The sequence below is a fragment of the Ammospiza nelsoni genome, chromosome 23, assembly GCF_027579445.1.
Source record: "Ammospiza nelsoni isolate bAmmNel1 chromosome 23, bAmmNel1.pri, whole genome shotgun sequence".
Lineage (NCBI taxonomy): Eukaryota > Metazoa > Chordata > Aves > Passeriformes > Passerellidae > Ammospiza > Ammospiza nelsoni.
The window spans coordinates 7,393,458-7,410,893 of NC_080655.1; positions in this window are offsets into that span (position 1 = coordinate 7,393,458).

Sequence of the window (17,436 nt, forward strand, 5' to 3'; positions counted from 1 at the left end):
GGCAGCAGCCTGTTACTGTCTAAGATGATAGAGCTGAGTAGCATGACTGTCATGATAACTATCTCTCCATCCCACAGGAGCTCTACAAGACTTTCAGTCAGGCTCTGCATGTTTTTGGTCTGTGCAGAACACAAGTTTATGAAATGCCATCCTGATGCCGCAGGGCCTGGAGGCCAAAGGCCTGTCCTAAAGAACTTGGGCAGCTGAACCGGGAGGCAGGAGAGCTGGGAGCAGCTGCTCCAGCACCCAAAGCCCAGCCAAGCCCAAGCGACTGCATTCCCCAGCTCTGCCTCAGCTGCTGCCCTTCTCACCATGGAGGGATCATCAGTGAGCTTGAGAAGGGCCCTGAGTGCCAGGTGTCGCCTCTCCCTGCATTCACTCTGCAGCTGCCTTGACAAGATTTGCAGGACTATGTTAGCATCGCGTTCACTCAAGTCCAGGCACTCGAGGACCTGAAAGGCACAGGGCAGTGACAGGGAGCCGGCCGGCAGGAGCCCGGGGCCGCACAGGGCCGGGCCCAGGCAGCAGCACAGGGCACGGGCACTGTCCTGGCAGCTGTGGCTCCAGGAGGGCAGAGAGCTGGGAGGCAGCTCAGCCAGGCAGTGCTGGCCATCAGGCTCACCTCCACAAGGAACGCCAGGGCGGGCAGCTCCCAGCGTGGCTCCTGTGTGCTGAGCAGCTGGAGAAGGTAGCCAGCGATCCGGGAACACAAGGGGATGGAGACACAGCACATCTCCCTGGCAGGAGATAAAGTAACCAAGACTGTGGGTCAGGGGGACAAACCTCTGCCAGGACTGACACACACAGGTCTGGTCTTTCCCCAGCATCCTGCAGGGGGCTCTGGGCTATTTGGGAGGTGGCTCCCTATGGGCACCCTCCTCTCCCAGCCTTTTCCAATCTGCTTGGCCATCCCTCCATGGCAAGGCCCTCTGGCCCACGACCTCGGGGACTGTGTGGAGCTCCCTGGGCACAGAGCACAAATGTCAGAGGCAGTGGGGAGAAGGGGGTCTCACCTGGCCAGCAGACCCATGGCATAGTGGTGGGTGTCAGCACACAGCAGCGTGTCCCAGCCACACCTGCGTTCCATTGCCACCACCACATCCTCGTGCTGCATTCAGCAGAGCAGGGACTTCAGGGTCCGCACTGCAAACCTGCATGCACAGCAAAGCCCAGGTCATGCTGGGAGCACTGGCTCCTGCCCAGGGACGTGGCAGGGACAGGAGGAGTGGGATGGAGCACCAAGTCCCACGCTCTGCCCTCGAGGGCACCTGTGGAAGAGAAGCCTCGGGAAGGCCACGGGTCACCAAGACCTGTGGTCTGGCCTTGAGGTCAGCTGCAGGAATAACGCCTCAGAAAGGCTCTGGGTCAGACAGGAACAAGTGTGCTGTGTGGGGGCTCCTCACGGCACCGCTCTGTCCCGTCCTGTCCCGTTGCGTGCTCCGAGCACTGAGGTGTGATCTTGTCACCGCCAGCTCCTATGTCACCACATGTCACAAAGGGCCCTAGGACACCCATTCTATGCCACGGTGACCATACTGCACTGTGTCACAAAGGGGCCTTGCACACACTGCCGCCTGCCCTGGGGCCACCCCCAGCCCACCCAAAGTGGGCCAGGTTGGAAGGAATCCCTCACCCCAAGTGTCTAAGACAGCCCCACAGGGTCTTTAGGAATGGCTTAAATCATCAGCAAACGCCGCCCAGCTCTGCGGGCTCAGGGCAGCAGAAGGTCCCCCAGGGCTGCCGATGCAGCCGCGCTGGGACAGGCACTGGACCTTCCACAGAAACTGGCACAGCCTCCTTGGGACACGTCCCGGCCTGTGGCCATCCTAAACCCGCGGGTGTGACATGCACAAGGAACATGTGGGCCCGGTCACCAATGCTGCTCTGAGCCCTGGGGCCTGGGGAGCACTGACATCAGCAGCTGTGGCAGAGTCCCTGCCCAAGCAGACCTGCTACCCCCGAGCCCTGGCAGCGCTGGTGCCCGTCTCCTGCCCCAAAGACCTGTGCCCCCAGGGGTCTTCTATGCCACAGGGAGCCAAAGCCCACGTGAATTGGGGGCTGTGCTCCTTCCTGCAGGGGCTGATGGCAGCAGCACCTGGAGCAACTGCTGGCAACACTTGGTCTCGGTCAGAAGCTCTCACTGCATGCTGAAATTATTTTCTCATTGAAGTAACTTCCTTCAGCCCAAAAACACCTTAGTGGTGAAGGCACAGAAGAAACCTGGCGTTTAAGAATCCTCAGTTCAGGAAAGCTTTACTTCCCATTGCTCAACTCAAGTAGATCCAAAAAGTTGCAAACTTCCCAAATTCATTGGGATGGCCTGAGAAGGTGAAGAGTTGGAATTTTGCTTTCTGTCTCAAAGCAGCAACACATTTGCCTTAATGTCATCCACTGAGAGTCACTTTACAGAACATAACACTACACAGAGGCAAAAAAAAAAGGCCATTCTTTGGTTTGCAAACAGTTTTCTATGAAGAGGTGATAATATCCTAATTATCTTAAGGAATAAAAGCTCTCAAGAAATGAAGGTCCACTCAGTGTTACAAAAGTAGCCAAAAAAATTGAGTAGATAGCAAAGGGGCTAATCCTCCCCCTGGTACAGATATTTAAGTGCCCAGAACAAGCTCTCCCCTCTTGTTCCCTGCAGGAGAATCAGGACCTTGAACAGGAAGAGTCACAGATATTCTTTCTGCCCTCCGTAATCAAAGCTGTGCCAAACCACATATTCTGCCTTCAAACTGACTCAAATTCCAGCCTAGACCTCTCACCTTCCAGACAACACCTCCAACAGCCCACCAACACCAACCCCCCCAAACTCACACACAGAAGCCCTCAACACCCCACCAGGACCCCCAGCTGTCCCTGTTCCTCTGCAGAGCTTTCCCACCCTCCAGCAGATGCCCTGGTTCCCTGCACATGCCGTGGGATGACACTCAGGAGGATCTGCTCCAAGACCTTCCCCGGGGGCAGCTCAGGCTGCCAGGCCTGTGGTTCCTGGATCACCCTTCCCACCAAGCCTTCCTGGGCACGGCTGTTCCATTGGCACCTCTGCGCTCAGCTCGGACTGCTCCACTCAGCCAGGGCTGCTGGTAAAGGATCCAGAGCAGCCTGGCCAGCTCTTTCTCCAGCTCCCTCTTTACTCTCCAGGGAGGTAGAACATCCCACAGGAAAGCAACTGGTGCCACAAGAGCAGGGGGCCTCAGGCACCTTTGGCAATGAAACAAGGCCTTTGTTTGACATAAGTAAGCAGAAGCAATTCACATTAGGAAACAAGTGCTTAGCACAGACAGACATAGGTACTTAGCACCAGTTAGCATAAGAAAAACCTGGCTGGCCTAAATTGACATGAGAGTGACTTGACAAAAAACTTTAGACATAGTCTGCCAATAGAACTAAGGGCAAGTAGGGAATCAGCCCAGTGCAGGGAAGCCCTGAGGAAGATTTTGTGCTGCTTTAGGCATGGAGAGCACTCCTGGCCAGTGCCTGGACATCAGCTTCAAGTCTAGGAATCTGACACAATGTATTTCTAATGCTCTGCCTATCAAATCACCTCAGCAGTGTAAAGATGGATGGTGTTTTTGATACAATTCCTACATTAACCCACTTATATTTATATGTGGCAGAGAAACATTTTAGTGGGGTGCAGACTCCTGCCCTCCTGCCAAGTCAATAAAAGGGCTGTTGGCAGACAATGCATTTGTCTGCCAATATCTTTGAATCAGGGAGAACCCTCAGGACTGCTATATCCTGAAGGAACACCCTTGGCCTTGACCTGTAGGCACCAGCACAAGCTTAAAATCAGCTGCCTCAGCTTCCACGACTTCTCTTGGCCAGCATCCTGACGTGGGTGCAGAGCTGCTGCGAGGCACTGCTGGGACCCAGTGGGACAGGACACCTGCTGTCTCATGTCTACATAGCAGCCCTGACACAGCCAGGGCCATCCCGAAAGCAGACAAACGCTCACAGGTCAGCAAAGGGGAACAAGGAGCACTGGGCTCCTCTCAGGGTATCTCAGCTGGGCTCGCTCCACAACACGCCCCCATTTTAAGGCCTGCTGATGCCCAGCTGCCAGAAATGCCTACCTTGTTCTCTGCGAGATGCACAGGGAGAGCCAATGAGCAGGATGCCTGGGGAGGCAAACCTTCCAAGCCTTTTCTGAGGCCAGGGACACATCAAGATCAGCCAAGGCTCTCCACGCTGCCTGGCCCACACAGACCAGCTCTGTGCTGGCCCTGGGCCACAGCAGCTTCCACCAGGCAAGAGGCAAATGCATAGCCAAGAGCTGAAACACAGCAGGCAGGGAAGATGAGAAAAGTGTGTGTGTAAAGGCCTTTTAATTCACAGCTCTCAAAGAGAGCTTTGTGGCTCGTGGCTGGACAGATGCTCCTGATCACACCTCTGCCCAAAGGGGGAAACACACCCTACTGCAGGTGCTTGGGTTGGTCTCTGCAGGTCCAGGTGGATGCCAAACCTGCTCTTCACAGCCTTCTCCCTTCACAGCCTTCGCCCTGCCCCTCTGCCAAGTGCAACAGGCCTCCAGGATTGAAAGGAGCACAGAGAGCCAAACGGGGACACTCGCACCTGCCTCACTAGGAGCTCCCTGGGAAGCACTTGCCTTGAGAAGCAAGCCCCTTTCCTCCAGAGGCATTTCCCCAAATGTGTGGCTTTCCTGGGGAACACCAACACACTCTTAAGAAAAGATGGCAAGGCTGAATGACTCCAGGTCCTTTCAGGACAGGCACTCCAGCTCTAGCTTGTATTCCCCCAAGTGAGTTTCCAGGTGCAGGTTCAGACGTGCAGCCTCAGGCCCTCTACAAACACAAGCTCCCCACTGCCTCATCACCTGCCTCAACTCCTGCCTGTGCTCACAGCACCAAAACCAGGCTGTTCCCAGCCAGAGCCCAGAGCCCTGTCCTTGCAGGACACTCTTGCCAGCACCTTCCAGGACTCTCTGCTGTGCACGCAGCGCTTTTCATGCCCACTCTCAACAGGCTTTGTGTTATGTTTGCCCAATTGTCCCATCATAAAAAAACAACCAAACAATATCACAGGTGGTAGCAATTTTAATTGAATGGTTAAAAAAATTATAAAATTGGATACAATGATTGGATGTGATTAAAATAAGGGATAATTTGGTTCCAATAATAGCGCATAAGCAAAAGATAACTGAGGGTATTGTCCCATCATAAAAAAACAACCAAACAATATCACAGGTGGTAGCAATTTTAATTGAATGGTTAAAAAAATTATAAAATTGGATACAATGATTGGATGTGATTAAAATAAGGGATAATTTGGTTCCAATAATAGCGCATAAGCAAAAGATAACTGAGGGTATGGAGTGCAGGGCTCATGGACCCGTGCCGCCTCATGTACAAGCTTGCCAAGTGCAAATTACCCCTTATGTGCCATGTGTCAATACCATCTCCTCCCATTTTCGGTTTGTCATACTTCCATCTCTGCCTTCATTACCACCTTTACCACACATGTGCCAACACTCGGTTTGTTGGTCGCACAAGTCTTTTGGGGGTCATCTGATGAAGATTTCGTAGTCTTCCTCTGTGTCCTTTAATTCACCTTTGGGTTGCACATGCGCACCAAACCAGTACAATGTAAGCCAAGACTAACGTATCACTGCATCTGCATATCAAGGCAATAAATTCCTTATAATTAGCATTTTCTGGGACCCAACCAGGTTTTGCTCATTTTTAGCAACTACACCTTGAGCTCTTTCCTGTGGACCTTGGGAACATGTGCTGGGAGGGGGGTGGAGCCCCTCCTCTCCCTCTCCTCTTTGGCATTACCACTTTTAACTGTTTTATTATTCCTAAATATTAATTACGGTACCAATATTGATTACTCTTTCAATTTTATCAGCACGAATCATACCTATTTTCCACACTTTGGAACACAGAGCACAGCCAGGCTGGCTCTGCCACCAGCACAGCCCAAACACAGGCTAAGGAAGAAGCAGCAGGGACTGTTTTGCAGCCATGCCCAAGAGAAACTGGAAGGGTGCCCTCCTTCTGCTCTCCCTTGGTTGGCTTTCTGACTGGCTCTGAGCCTGGGGCTGCCATTCCTCGCTTGTGGGGAGCAGAACCACAGCCGGGATCCCAGCACTGCCTGACAGCACTCCGGGCACTGGCATGGTCACATGTCCAAGTCTTGGGCACCGTGCTGCTGCTTCATTTGCTCTTAGGCACACCCAGAGCTCTCTGTTAAGCCTGGATGGTCCCTGGTTCTGCCCTCTTCCTCCTCCTGCGCAGGGATGGCGCACTGCTGTGCTTTCAGGAAGCTATTCTTGAAACCTTCCAGCATTCCAAGCTCCTTTGCCCTCCATGGATGCTTGCCATGGAATCCCTCACAGATGGCTTCAGAGCATCCTCGGGTTGGCTCTTCCAAAGTCCAGGGGCTTCAGGGTGCTCAGCAAGATCTGTAACTGCACAGTGTTGTGGAACTGGACCTTCAGCACGGGGACCTTTCCAGCCTGATCTGCCCTTGTTTCTCTGTGTCTGTGCACAAAACATGCTGTGGAAGAAAACGGCAGGAGGGGCCTGAGTGTCCCAGGGCCCTGGATTTGCTTCAGCTCCACAGGGATGCAGGTGAAGTGAAGAAGTCAAACTGTTTATTAAACCAAGGCAAAGCAAAGGGATGAGCTGGAAGGGAAGAAAGGGGACAGGCAGGTGTGGAAGCGCTCTGCAGCCACAGGATGGGGTTTCTCTGGCTAGCACACCCTTGGTGGCCGAGGGCACACACGAGAGTGGCCACTCCCTGATCTTTGCTGAAACTGTCTAGGGTGGCAGTAATCGCTACGGCGTGGGTGACACAGCAGAAGCACAGCACGAGAAATCAGAGGCCAAGGAAAGAAGGAAGGATTACTTGTCTGCATTTCCATGGAAGATTTACTCCCAAAAGGGGTCAGGTGCAAGTCACAAAGAAAATGGGTCGGACTAGCATTTTTAAAGAGGAGATGGTGCAAGGGGTGGATACAACTCTCACCCAATGAGGGGATCTTAGGGGAGGAACAGATCACTTAGCAACTCCAATAAGGATCATTCAGGGGAGGGAAGAAGCCTCACAAACCAATCAACCATTGAGACATTGCTGACACCGAACATTCGAGAGTACAAGGGGAGTGACTACAGAAACTGACAAGAGTAAGGGGTAGTACAACTGAGATTGACAAGGGCTTATAAGGGAATGAGGGGAGGAGCAGGGAGACTGACACACTGACGGGCAGACAAGTGGTGAGAAAACTTTGTGGTAAACAACTTAGGACTGAACCATTAGGGAGAACAAAATGGGGTACATGGGAGAAACCATTATAACTGACTAACATAGGAAATCTAACTTTTATATTAAAACAACTGTAAAACACTAACTACCACAGGCAGGGTCTGAGGGCTGGAGGGAGGGAGCTGTCAACAGGGAGGGAGAAGGCAGGAGCTATGGGAGCTTCCCACAGGCTCAGCTCTGCGAATCATCAGCTGTTCCTGGAACTCCAGATGGTCTCCTCTGGTCTCCAGGTGGTCTCACCTTCCAGGGGATCTGGAGGTCTTAAAGAGATACTGGTTCTTCTGAGCCAGCAGATGAAAGTAGTTCTGCAGCTCTTCCCTCAAACATCACCGGAAAAAATGTGCTTATGCGGGCGGGGCTGTTGTCTTCACTCAGGGCTTAAAGGGCTGGAAGAGAGAGGAACAGAGGCATGGTCAGAACCTGGATGTGCAGGAATCCAAGGAGACCTTCCTGCCAGGGCCATCCCACCCAGCACTTGCCATGGCCACAAGAAGGGAGGGGCCAGGAGGATCAGCTGCAAGGTGCTGGCCATGAATCCCCTCACCCATGTCCCTGAAATCTCTGTGTGCTCTGCTCACGCCACCCCTTGTCCACACAAGGAGCAAATCCCACCGCGGCCAGAGCAGGGATTCCAGCTCCCTGCCCAGGCATTGCACCCCCCATGGCCAGCCCCCACTGACAGCCCGCTGCCCTCACTCACCCTCACGGAGGGCCTGGAGCTCTTCTTTCTGCCCCATCAGGAGCACCCCAGCCATCCCTGGGAACACAGGCTAGCCATAACTAAAGCTACTGTGGCTATTATCCAGTTTGCTTTATAGCTTAATGAGGTGAGGGATTCATGGATCTTTAACTTCTGCTGGAAGGCAGGCACATGGATTCAGAGCTATCACACACTAACTATGTGGTTTTGGGGTTACTTTAATAATGGTACTTACTGTGAGGAAATAGCACTGGGGGAAATATTCTCCCAACCCTTCACCCAGCTCTTTGGGTCTGCCCCACCAGTTTTCAAAGGGTTCAGATCCCCTCTAAATGCTAATGATATCATACAGTGGTTGTTGTTGCTGATAGAACTGTTCTCTTCAGAATTCAGAGATAAGGGAAGATTAACCTGGATAACCATGCTGACACCTGCCCCAGAGACAAGGGATGCTGCTGCCCCAGAGCCTGACCCTGCCCCATGGCCCACCTCAGAAATGAACCACCCAGATTGGGTGGGGGTTCTGGTGAAGGAGATGGGCCAGATGCTGAAGGAATACATTTCCCCAGCTGGTGAGAAACCCTCCCTCTGCCTTAAAGAGGGAGAGTCTGATGGTGCAGCAGTGGAACCCACAGATGTTAAAACTGTCCAGGTTCCAGCTGAACTGCAAAGGCAGTCACAGCCAGCAGCAGTCAGCCATGTGGAAACAAAGAGGTCTAAGATGAAATCAGAGCACCCAGATAATGATAAGAAAGGAGGGCCCTCACAACCCACGGGTTGAGATCATCACTGAGGCCCTGATGTATGAAAGTCTCTGTAATCTGCACAAAGACATTGTTCGACAGGGACGTGAGGCTTATACAACGTGGTTACTCTGGGTCTGGGACCTTATGGGTACAGGCGTGCAGCTGGATGGTGGTGAGGCAAGGAATTTGGGACCCTTGACCCAGGACTCGGGTATGAATAAGATTTATGTAAGGGAACTTGGGTCCCTTTCTCTCTGGGCTTTTAATGAGTGTCAGAGAGAGGTTTGTCCACAGAGAAAGAAAGCAGGAGCACCACCATAGAATGTGCTGGAAGACCCTCAAGGAAGGGATCAAACAGCTAAGAGAAGTGGCAGTATTGGAGGTACTCTTTGGGAGGGATGGATAGCATGATAATGACCCCAACAAGGTCAGGTGTACAGGGCAAATGCTGTGGAGTCTGGCAAATCTGGGGCCAGATCAATACACCACCTTTATTGCAACAATTAATGCCCATAATAACCAAAAGACAGTGGGTTCTGACACCAACAAACTTAGAAACTCTGAGACTGTGATCAATGACCCCAAGCAGGATCATGTCTCTGCCATTATTAAGGACCACAGAGAGAAGATGAGGTAGATGAGGGAGGAGGTGAGGAGGAACAGTTCCCATATGGCACCAGTGCAAAGCACAGGCCCCAGTCACAGCCCAACATCCCCCAGCCAGAGAGAGAGAGTACACCCCACGGGCTGACCTGTGGTTCTTCCTTCATGACCATGGGGTAGACATGGGAATGTGGGATGGGAAACCCCCTCACTTCTGTCCTGGCAGCACGGGTGTGTCAACTCAAGGAGGGAAACACCAACCAAGAGAGTTCCACTAAAGTGAAGGTAGCCTCAGCCTCCTGTGACTGAGCAGCCAGGTATAATCTGTCAGATCCCCTTGAAGGAACCTCTAGTATGTATGCCCAGGAAAGAAATGATAACCAGGGCTAGGGGGGCACTGACTCTAGCCAGGAAGAGGCACAGCAAAAACGGATCTTCTGGATTGTGTGGACCTGATGGCCTGGCACATAAGAGCCACAAAAATATGACGCCTTATTTGATACTTGTGCCATTCACATTTTCTGAAAAATTCTTTCGCCCAGGATTTTTCTCCTGGAAAGCGGAGAAGCCTCAGAGAAAAAGGAAAGCAATAATTATCTCATTTTCTTCTCCTATGTTTTGTTCCTTTGGAATGTGTTTGGAGATTTTTTACCAACAGGTGATTGTTTCATTGGTTTCTGGTGTGTTTTCACTCATTGGCCAATTAGGGCCAAGCTGTGTCAGGACTCTGAAGAGAGTCACGAGTTTTCATAATTAGCTTTTTAGCATTGTGTAAGTATCCTTCCTGTATTCTTTAGTATAGTTTAGTTTACTATTCTTTAATATTATATAGCATCTTAAAATAATAAATTAGCCTTCTGAGAACATGAGGTCAGATTCATCATTCCCTCCTTCATTGGGGAACCCCACTAATACAATAGATACTGGTGTGCAGTGTACCCTGATGCCACCAGGACATGTGGGGGAAGAACCTGTTTCCATTGCCGGGGTGACAGGGGGATCACAGCAATTTACCCTGTTGGGAGCCCAGGTGAGCCTGACTGGGAAAGAGTGGCAGAAACATCCTATTGTGACTGGCCCAGAGGCTCCATGTATTCTGGGCATAGACTTCCTCCAGAATGGCTTTACAAAGACCCAAAAGGACTCAGATGGGCTTTTGGCATAGCTGCTGTGGAGGCAGAAAACATCAAGCAGTTGAACACCTTGCCTGGACTATGAGAAGGCCCATCTGCAGTAGATCTCCTGAAGGTGGAAGAGCAACAAGTGCCAATTGCCACCTCAACAGCGCACTGCTGGCAGTATCAGATGAATCGAGATGCCATGATCCCCATCCACAAAATGATCCGTGAGCTGGAGAGCCAAGGGGTGGTCAGCAAAACCCACTCACCCTTTAACAGCCCCATCTGGCCTGTGCGATTTTCTGACAAAGAATGGAGATTGACTGTGGACTATCGTGCCTTGAATGAAGTGACTCCACCACTGAGCGCTGCTGTGCCGGACATGCTGGAACTCCAGTACAAGATGGAGTCCAAGGCAGCGAAGTGCTTTGCCACCATGGAAATTGCTAACGCATTTTTCTCCATTCCTCTGGGAGCAGAATGCAGGCCTCAGTTTGCCTACACCTGGAGGGGCGTGCAGTACATATGGAATCGACTGTCCCGGGGTGGAAGCACAGCCTCATCATCTTCCATGGACTGATCCAGACTGCACTGGAAAAGGGCGAGGCTCCAGAACATCTGCAGTACATGGATGACATCATTGTGTGGGGGAACACAGCCATGGACGTGTTTGAGAAAGGAGAAAGAATCATCAAGGTTCTGCTAGAAGCCAGCTTTGCTACCAAGAAGAGCAAAGCCAAGAGACCTGCCCAAGAGATCCAGTTCCTGGGAGTGAAGTGGCAAGACAGACAGTGTCAGATTCCCACTGAGGTCATAAACAAAATCACCGCGATGTCTCCACCTCACCAACTAGCAAGAAGGAAACACAAGCTTTCCTGGGTGCCATAGGTTTTTGGAGGATGCACATTCCCAAATACAGTCAGATCGTGAGCCCTCTCTACCTGGTCACTCACAAGAAGAATGGGTTCCACTGGGGCCCTGAGCAGCAACAAGCCTTTGCAGAGATCAAGCAGGAGAGTGCTCATGCAGTAGCCCTTGGCCCAGTCACAACAGGAACAGAGGTGAAGAACACACTCTACTCTGCAGCCAGGAACCATGGCTTGTTCTGGAGCCTTTGGCAGAAGGTGCCTGGGGAGACTCGAGGCCGACCACTGGGATTTTGGAGTTGAAGCTACAGAGGGTCCGAAGCCAACTATACTCCAACAGAGAAGGAAATCTTAGCTGCCTATGAAGGAATCCAAGCCGCCTCAGAGGTGATTGGTACAGAAGCGCAACTCCTCCTGGCACCCCGACTGCCAGTGCTGGGGTGGATGTTCAAAGGCAAGGTTCCTTCCACTCACCATGCCACCAGTGCTACATGGAGCAAGTGGATTGCTCTTATCACTCAGCATGCTTGTATAGGTAAACTGAATTGCCCTGGGATTTTGGAGGTAATTACAAATTGGCTTGAAGGTGAACATTTTGGTCTCACAGATGGAGAACAAGAACCAGTGACACGGGCTGAAGGAGCTTCACCATACAACCATCTACCAGCAGAGGAAACACGCTACTCTCTTTTCACTGACAGTTCATGTCGCATCATAGGGATGAACCAGAAGTGGAAAGCAGCCGTATGGAGCCCCACATGACAGGTTGCACAAGCTACCGAAGGAGAAGGTGGATCAAGTCATCTTGCTGAACTCAAAGCTGTTCAGCTGGCCCTGGACATTGCTGAGAGAGAAGTGGCCAAAGCTCTACCTCTACACCGATTCATGGATGGTAGCCAATGCTCTGTGGGGATTGCTGGAGAGGTAGAAAGAGGCCAGCTGGCAGCATAGAGGAAAACCAGTTTGGGCTGCTGATGAGTGGAAAGACATTACTACCAGGGTAGGGAGGCTTCCTGTGAAAGTCTGCCATGTAGATGCCCATGTCCCCAAGAGTAGAGCCAATGAGGAGCACCAAAACAATGAGCAGGTAGACTAGGCTGCAGAGATAAGGGGTGTCCAAGATAAAACTAGATTGGGAACACAAGGGAGAGCTATTCCTAGCTCAATGGGCCCATGATGCCTCAGGCCATCAGGGCAGAGATGCCACCTATAAGTGGGCACAAGACCCAGGGGTGGATTTAATCATGGACAGTATTTCTCAGGTTATCCATGACTGTGAGACATGTGCTGAGACCAAGCAGGCCCAGCGGGTAAAGCCCGCTGGCTTTACTTGGTATGGTGGGCGGTGGTCCAAGTACAAGTATGGGGAGGTCTGGCAGATTGACTCCATCCCACTGCCCCAGACACGCCAGGGCAAACACTGTGTGCTGACCATGGTGGAAGCCACCACTGGATGGTTGGAGACCAACCCTGTGCCTCACGCCACTGCCTGGAACACCATCCTGGGTCTAGAAAAGCAAATCCTGTGGAGACATGGCACCCCTGAGAGAATTGATTCAGACAATGGGACTCATTTCAAGAATGGCCTTATCAACACCTGGGCCAGGGAACCAGTATTGAATGGATCCATCATATTCCCTATCATGCACCAGCTGCCAGGAAAGTTGAACAGTGCAATGGACTGCTTAAGACTACCCTGAAGGCACTTGAGGGGGGAACTTTTAGAAATTGGGAAGTGAACTTAGCAAAAGCCACCTGGATGTTCAACACCTGAGGGTCCATCAATCGAGCTGGTCCTGCCCAGTCTGAACCCTTGCACACAGCGGATGGAGACAAAGTCCCTGTTCTACACATGAAAGGTATTTTAGGAAAGACGGTTTGGATTAATCCCACCTCAGGCAAAGACAAACCCATTTGTGGGATTGTTTTTGCTCAAGGACCTGGTTACACTTGGTGGGTAATGCAGAAAGATGGAGAAAGCCGTTGTGTACCACAGGGAAACCTAGTCTTAAGTGAGAACTGTGTGTAAGGGTTTATTGTGATGCAGATGGAAATAGAATAAGGGGTGGATAATGTCCTGATTGCAAGGCAATGTGTGTGTTCTGTTCCCATCTGTTAGAGGTGAGGTAGTTATCTTCTGTTAATTGGGCAGTTTTCTTTATCTCTTCCACAAAACAATCTTCCCTCTGGGATGACATCTGCTGTTAATGAGCCATTGAGTGTCACTGCATGACTGATCAAAATTACAGCATCCCATTGTGAGATGCTCCGCCCAGAGGGAGGAGCCAAGCATTCCTAACTGGATATAATCTGAGATTTTGGGACACCAGAACAGCCTTTTCTACTGGATTCCCAGAGGATCAGCAGCCTTTTCCATTGGATTCCCAGAGAAAGACCAGGCCCATCTACACCATCACTGGATCTTCAGAGGAAGGCTACATCCTTCTACAGGATCACTGCTTCAGCAGAACCACATCTGCCACTGCAGGAGGACTTCAGCCACCATTTCACTTGGACTGCTAACAACACCCTGACCAACATGGTGTCAGGTCACATTCTGACTCTATCAGTACTGTTTTGTATTAATGCACTGTTTATTTGTTTAGTTTTCTTTCCTAATAAAGAACTATTAATCCTGATCCAATATCTTTGCCTGAGAGCCCCCATGCAATTTCAAAATTATAATAATTTGGAGGGAAGGGGGTTTGCATTTTCCATTTTAAGGGAGGCTCCTGCCTTCCTTAGCGCACGACTGTCTTTTCAAACCAAGATATTAACCCTTAGGGGAAAATTGAAAATATGCACTCCACACTCAGTTAGAAGTGTCCTAAGCCAAAAGGCTGAGAAATGGCTCACTGATTCCTGTATGTTAAATTATGGAGCCATCTTAATAGATAATGATTTAGAGGTAATTGTGAGTAACCAACTCAACCCTGTCCAGTTTTTGTATGGAGAACCACCTGAGGAACTAGTACATAATTACCTAGAGGTTATAAACTATCAAACTAAATTAAGAGAGGACCTAACAGACCAACCACTCCAAGAGGAAAACAATTGTACATCCATGGATCTTCACGGGTAATAAAGGGGCACAGGGTATTGGAGTACGCTATGGTGGATGAAGGGTTGGTAGCCATAGAAAAGAGAAAGTTACCTTCCAACTGGTCAGCCCAAGTATGTGAGTTATATGCCTTAAAGGGAGCTCTGGAAATACTAGCACAGAAAAGGGGAACAATATATACAGACTGAAAATATGCTTTTGGAATACTGCATACCTTTGGAAAAATTTGGGAAGAGAGTGGGCTATTAAATTCAAAGGGAAAGAGACTGATGCACAAAAAATTTCTTTTAGAAGAGTTAGAAACCTTACAGTTACCAGACGAAGTAGCAGTGGTGTATGTTAAAGGACATAAAAAAGGGGCAACTCAGGAGGAGCGAGGGAACAATTAGACTGATCTAGAGGCTAAAAATGCAATTGAATTAGAGACAAAAAAACTAATAATAGTATTGACACCCATGAGAGAAATGCAAAAAGTCCCTGTATTCAGTGGAACAGAAGAGGAAGAACTCCTTAAAAGAGGAGCTAAGAAAGATAAAAAAGAGAAATGGAGATTAGCAGATGGGAGGCAAATGTTGAATAAACTCCTGGCCAGGAAAATGCTAGAAGGCATACATGGAACAACACATTCGGGTACACAAGCGCTAAGTGATCAATTTCTAAGGGATTTGGGATGCAAAGGAATTTTCAGAATAGCTAAGCAAGTAACTGAAGGGTGTGTGATATGTCAACAAGTGAATAAGAAAATCATGAGGAAAACACCCAGAAGAGGGTGACAACTAGCCTTAGGGCCCGTCCAAAACATCCAAGTAGACTTTACTGAGCTTCTCCAGGTACAATGGTGGAAATTTTTGCCAGTGATAGTAGATCACATGACTCATTGGGTAGAGGTGGTACCCACTGTGAAAGCCAATGCCAATGTTGTGAGTAAAACACTTCTAGAATCAATCATTCCCTGATATGGGATGGCAAAAAGGATTGATTCAGACTGGGGAACTCATTTCACATTAAAGATATTGCAGAAAGTTGTTCAGGCCCTGGGAATAAAATAAGAATTTCACAATCCAAGGCATCCACAGAGTTCTGGTCAGGTTGAGAGAATGAATCAAACTCTTAAAAGAGCTCTAGTTAAGCTAATGATTGAAACCCAAATGTCATGGGTAAAATGTCTCCCTTTGGCCTTATTACGAATTAGAACGCAACCCCAATCAGATCTGGGGGTGTTACCCTATGAAATGATGTTTGGGTTTCCCTTCCTGACCTCACCCCAGAAGGTTGCCACCTATGAGGAAGGGGAAACCAATGCCAAGAAATTTGTTATGTCTATAGCACAGACCTTAAAAGGGCTAAGACATAAAGGTGCAATTACTTAAACTACCAGCCTGGATTCCAGAATCCATAATATTAATCCTAGGGATTGGGTGATGACCAAGCCATGGAGAGATCAGCCTCTAACTCCTCAGGGGGAAGGTCCCTTTCAGGTACTGCTCACCACCAAATTGGCCGTGCGAACTGCAGAGTGGGGATGGACTCATGCCAACAGAGTCAAAGGCCCAGTAGAAGAGCCCAAAGAGTGGACTGTAACATCCAGGCTGGGTGAAACAAGATTGACTCTCAAGCAGAGACTGAAAGAAAACCAGAAAAACACCAAGACACCCAAAAAGTAGAGTCAAGCTTCCACCAACCAGCTTGAGAACTCTTTCTGTTTTAATAGATGAGAAATACCAGTATCTCTTGAGGAGAAGTACACAAAGAACTGTAAAAGGTAATGGGACAGCTTCTTTAAGAAAATAAGACAAAGGAAGGAGAGCAAGACCGAGTTGGCCCCTTTGTTTGCTACCAAGAAGGCTCCATAGCCCTGCTGTGGGTAGCAACCCCATAGGCATGGTAAGGTAGGGACAAAAGACCATACCAGACCTCTGTAATTCCTCAGTTGTCTTTTAATTCAACAGGGACTGGAGGGCAGGATTGAGTTGGCCTCTGTACTGACCCCTAAAATACACTGACTATGGATAGCAGCTACATAGGCATGGTAGATGGGAGTCAAAGCCATACTGGACTTCTGGGATGCCCTTTTGTGCATTCCAAATAAGTGTGTCTAAGGAAAACCTGAGATTTTTCTCTCCGGTTCCCACTGTCCTTGGCCACATCAACAGATGCTGGTATGACTCATTCAAGAGAGACAGAAATTTTTTTACTTAATTGTTCGTGCAAAATGACTTCTACAAAAAGAAAAAGGGGTTTGTTATAGATGAGTAACTCTATGGTTGACTCTCACAGTTAAGGGATGAATATTAAATATATGTTAAGAGAAGTTTTGTAGATGCATAGTTATCCTTCCCCTCCCCCTTGCATTTTTATCACAGGATGGCCTCAGTAGTTGGGGCATTTGGGAGGGTTGGCTTGTTACTATGGCAGCACCTTACCTCCAGTCAAGGTGTAAGGCAGTGATCTCTACCACTGGACAGTGAAGAAGGAGTCGTTTGACAAGACTTTGGGAGGGGCTAGAGTTGTAGAAGACAGAACATCCATTTCCTAGATAAGGATATGGTGACTGAATTCTTTGCTCTTGGTGCTGTATTCTTTCCTTTATTCAGTCTTCTGTTGTATTTTGATAAGGTCTTAATAAAGCATTTAAATTTTTCAAAGTGAAAATAGCTTCTCACATGGGTTGGGGAATGTGGGGCAAGGTTGTCCACACTGGGTCAGCTCCAAGGTACAACTTCACTCACCTGGCCCGACCTCATTAGGAGAGACCCCGGATCAATATAAGTCACTAAATGCTGCAATCACCTCTTCTCTAAAGAGAACAGTAATAAAATACACAGTTAAAATAGGATTACGTATTTCTTGGAAGCTCTTTGAAATATCTCTCCATAACTGCAAAAGGAAATCTTGCTGCTGAACTGAACTAGACCAGAGGGAAATCAATGCAGACCCATGGATTGTCAGGACTTGTCTGATCCTAATGAGCCCCGTAGAGCATTTGGAGCTGAGCCCTTGAACCCTGGGCCTGAGATTGCACAAACCTTTCCAGGAGTCAAAGTTG